Raw genomic sequence first — 5,000 nt, forward strand, 5'->3', positions numbered from 1 at the left:
CAAGTCTCCCGAAACATGACCTGCTGCACCGACGATACCGCCATCTATGAGACGCCACCCCGACTACGACATCGCTAGGTCCCACAGTACCCATTTTCCGACGCCACCCACAAAGCCTGCATAATCTGTCCACCACAGGAACCCGAACGCCAGTGCCTGCGTCGCACGAAGTAGTCAACCGACAATCACTCCACCCGCACCCGCACGTGCCCCACCCCAACCGCCGAAATCGCAACTCCAGCGGATGAACGGCGGACTCTTCCCGCACTCGTACGTTGCAATCCACCCCTATATCTTGCGTTTCACGAAGAGTTATATCCAATATGCCAAATTCCCGCTGTCCCTATACATGCTGTAAGTCTGTGCACACAATATGAACCACACATCAGCGAGACACTCTATCACACATTACTCTCTGCCTGTAACAGACACAGATACAATATGTAAGCACCAGCATGGACCAACGTCCGGTGCATCCTCTCCGCCACAGTACACCATCCACACTATGATAACCACACCAGGGGGTCCAATTCTAAAATAGAATATCCCACCCGTCCGACATCCACAATTGCTCAGATAAGCCACCAACACCCACACATGTCCTACACAGGGGTGCACCCAACACCACCACACTGCCTCCTGTTACGGCACAGAAACAATGGCAGGAATGAATCACACAGGTCTGCCGCTCCCTTGCCGCAACCACAGACGCGGCGCGCCTCCAGTCACGAGCGAAAAGCGCATCCTGACGAGACATAACTGCTGTGACATACTGAAGCTGCCTCAGACATTCACTTACAATGATCACTACCAACGAACCTCGGCCCCCCCCCCCCCCAACACACTCTCTTACCACGTTGTGTACTGTAATCCAACCCATTTCGCACCTTAACCTAACCCATTTTGCACCTTAACTTAACCAAATTCGTAACGCAATTTGTACCGCAATGTAACGCAATGTGTACCGCAATGTAACGCAATGTGTACCGCAATGTAACGCAATGTGTACCGCAATGTACCGCAATGTGTACCGCAATGTACCGCAATGTGTACCGCAATGTGTAACGCAATGTGTAACGCAATGTGTACCGCAATGTGTACCGCAATGTGTAACGCAATGTGTACCGCAATGTGTAACGCAATGTGTACCGCAATGTGTAACGCAATGTGTACCGCAATGTAACGCAATCTGTACCGCAATGTAACGCAATTTGTACCGCAATGTAACGCAATTTGTACCGCAATGTAACGCAATTTGTACCGCAATGTAACGCAATTTGTACCGCAATGTAACGCAATTTGTACCGCAATGTAACGCAATTTGTACCGCAATGTAACGCAATTTGTACCGCAATGTAACGCAATTTGTACCGCAATGTAACGCAATTTGTACCGCAATGTAACGCAATTTCTACCTTAACCTAACCCACGTTGTGCCTTAACCTAACCCACGTTGTGCCTTAACCTAACCCACGTTGTGCCTTAACCTAACCCACGTTGTGCCTTAACCTAACCCACGTTGTGCCTTAACCTAACCCACGTTGTGCCTTAACCTAACCCACGTTGTGCCTTAACCTAACCCACGTTGTGCCTTAACCTAACCCACGTTGTGCCTTAACCTAACCCACGTTGTGCCTTAACCTAACCCACGTTGTGCCTTAACCTAACCCACGTTGTGCCTTAACCTAACCCACGTTGTGCCTTAACCTAACCCACGTTGTGCCTTAACCTAACCCACGTTGTGCCTTAACCTAACCCACGTTGTGCCTTAACCTAACCCAAGTTGTGCCTTAACCTAACCCAAGTTGTGCCTTAACCTAACCCAAGTTGTGCCTTAACCTAACCCAAGTTGTGCCTTAACCTAACCCAAGTTGTGCCTTAACCTAACCCAAGTTGTGCCTTAACCTAACCCAAGTTGTGCCTTAACCTAACCCAAGTTGTGCCTTAACCTAACCCACGTTGTGCCTTAACCTAACCCACGTTGTGCCTTAACCTAACCCACGTTGTGCCTTAACCTAACCCACGTTGTGCCTTAACCTTAACCCACGTTGTGCCTTAACCTAACCCACGTTGTGCCTTAACCTAACCCACGTTGTGCCTTAACCTAACCCACGTTGTGCCTTAACCTAACCCACGTTGTGCCTTAACCTAACCCACGTTGTGCCTTAACCTAACCCACGTTGTGCCTTAACCTAACCCACGTTGTGCCTTAACCTAACCCACGTTGTGCCTTAACCTAACCCACGTTGTGCCTTAACCTAACCCACGTTGTGCCTTAACCTAACCCACGTTGTGCCTTAACCTAACCCACGTTGTGCCTTAACCTAACCCACGTTGTGCCTTAACCCTAACCCAAGTTGTGCCTTAACCTAACCCAAGTTGTGCCTTAACCTAACCCAAGTTGTGCCTTAACCTAACCCAAGTTGTGCCTTAACCTAACCCAAGTTGTGCCTTAACCTAACCCAAGTTGTGCCTTAACCTAACCCAAGTTGTGCCTTAACCTAACCCAAGTTGTGCCTTAACCTAACCCAAGTTGTGCCTTAACCTAACCCACGTTGTGCCTTAACCTAACCCACGTTGTTGCCTTAACCTAACCCACGTTGTGCCTTAACCTAACCCACGTTGTGCCTTAACCTAACCCACGTTGTGCCTTAACCTAACCCACGTTGTGCCTTAACCTAACCCACGTTGTGCCTTAACCTAACCCACGTTGTGCCTTAACCTAACCCACGTTGTGCCTTAACCTAACCCACGTTGTGCCTTAACCTAACCCACGTTGTGCCTTAACCTAACCCACGTTGTGCCTTAACCTAACCCACGTTGTGCCTTAACCTAACCCACGTTGTGCCTTAACCTAACCCAAGTTGTGCCTTAACCTAACCCACGTTGTGCCTTAACCTAACCCAAGTTGTGCCTTAACCTGCTCTGTAATTGGCATATGACACGTTACATTAATCCAGTGTTGTCTAACCACAACCCTCTGAATATAGTTCGCTACTCGCACCGCCCACCCTCTTGTGTATCGTTTCATGTTCAACACTTCGCAAGTGTTGCTTACTTTTTACATGCTCCCGCTGTACACTGTAATGTGGACGACTGCAGGATGTACATCGCCCCCACCCTCCCCCCTGCCTTCGCACGCTGGTCGTTCAGGTGCTTGCGTGTTCAATGCCCTTCGCAGCTGTTCACTGGCATTCGCATGTCGAAGCGCTCAGTCTACGTCGTGGTACGGCCTGTGTCCACTGTCCGCTGATGTCGTAAGCTTAACCCTCACATTGTACTGCACATAGGTCCGTATGTACTGCATGATACGCTGTGGCACATGTGTGACCGTACAACGACTGCGCCCAACAACAGCGAACCATACGGTCCAAATGTTGTGCACTCAGCCACGTGCCGTCTCCCCATAACAGCTACATTGCAGTGTGGTACGCCATAGAGACGTGTGGGATTAACGGACGCCCTGGATGGCGATCAGCATGAGCCGTCTGTTGATGTAGTGGCGCGTGTATTCAAACGTAGTCGTCTCTTCTCACACAGTGTGATAGCATGGTGCACCGCGTTCCACATCTGCGACATGGTACAGATGCTGGTTGACAGTCGGTCTCGTAATGGACATCGCATACGTAGGGGGCCACCTCCCACGTGTTCTCTAGTCGTGCACATTTTGTTGCGTGTATGTGGGCAGACGTAGTGTGTCGTGACACCTAACAGACAGGTATGCAATAATCGTTGCATTTGCAAACTGGGATGGACGTCTACGTTTGCTGGTGACGTTACGCAAATGAACAACTGGTAAACCCATTGTGGTGCGGTTGTTGTTGCTGGAGGTAAATCAGTAAGGGCAAATCTGTGTGTGAAGCGATACGCGGCGGTGGCTGGGTGGGACCGTCCCCGGCCGGTGAGGGGGGGCCGCCCGGCGTGCTGGCCGCGCGGTGCGTGGGCGCACGCGCTACAGCCGGCTGGTGGGGGCGCCCAGTGGCAGGCGCGCCGGCCGACGGACGCGGCAGGCGGCGCAGCTGCGCGCCGGGGCACCCTGCGCGCGGCGCCGGGCGGCCAAAGTGGGTCCTCGCGGGCCCGGTGCGAAGCGCGGTGGACATCTGCAGTGTGCTGGTCCGACTGAGGACTGTGTGCGTTGAGGATGCGCCGCCGCCCGGCACTCGGCGCCGCGACGCCGTCTGCTGCTCGGTCGCCCCAGCGGTTCTCGCTGGTGGTTTGTATCGCAGTTGTGCAGACGTGTTGGCACGTGCGCTGTGCTGGGAGAGTTCGCTTCGGCACCCACGTGGGGCCTTTGCCCTTCTGTGGCGCTGGCGTTGGAGCTGCCGGTCACCGTAGGTGGCGCGTGTTGTCTCCCGCCGGCAATGCCACGACAGCACGCTCCCGGGCCTCTGTCGCAGCGGCAAGCTCAGTTGGGAGCACGGGTGGTCGCACCTAAAGCGTCTACTCGCCTAACTCCGGGCGATTGCGCCTCTCTCGAACCCGACCAAGTACTTAGGACGGCGCTGCGCGCCGCCGGGACCTGAGAGGGTTTCGAGGTGTATTGTGCAGGGGAGCTCAGCCTCCTCCTGTTTGCAGAATAATTGAGCGGACGCTTGCGTGTTCGCGCGGGCCCCTGGGGACACACTCCCGGGCGGCCGGCTGCTCAGCTCTAGTTGACGCAGCTCCCTGGTTGATCCTGCCAGTAGTCATATGCTTGTCTCAAAGATTAAGCCATGCATGTCTCAGTACAAGCCGCATTAAGGTGAAAACCGCGAATGGCTCATTAAATCAGTTATGGGTTCCTTAGATCGTACCCACGTTACTTGGATAACTGTGGTAATTCTAGAGCTAATACATGCAAACAGAGTCCCGACCAGAGATGGAAGGGACGCTTTTATTAGATCAAAACCAATCGGTCGGCTCGTCCGGTCCGTTTGCCTTGGTGACTCTGAATAACTTTGGGCTGATCGCACGGTCCTCGTACCGGCGACGCATCTTTCAAATGTCTGCCTTATCAACTG

General features: G+C 53.0%; 1 non-coding gene across 1 annotated transcript in view; it reads left to right on the forward strand.

Moving 5' to 3' along the window:
* The first annotated feature begins 4,662 nt into the window (after nt 1-4,662).
* Nucleotides 4,663-5,000, forward strand: part of LOC126129167 (small subunit ribosomal RNA) — a 1,912-nt gene continuing 1,574 nt past the window's right edge. The window contains exon 1 of the ribosomal RNA XR_007527141.1: nt 4,663-5,000. This exon is cut by the window's right edge and continues 1,574 nt beyond it. This is a non-coding gene — a ribosomal RNA (small subunit ribosomal RNA).

Source organism: Schistocerca cancellata, unplaced genomic scaffold (assembly GCF_023864275.1).
Source record: "Schistocerca cancellata isolate TAMUIC-IGC-003103 unplaced genomic scaffold, iqSchCanc2.1 HiC_scaffold_522, whole genome shotgun sequence".
Taxonomy (NCBI): domain Eukaryota; kingdom Metazoa; phylum Arthropoda; class Insecta; order Orthoptera; family Acrididae; genus Schistocerca; species Schistocerca cancellata.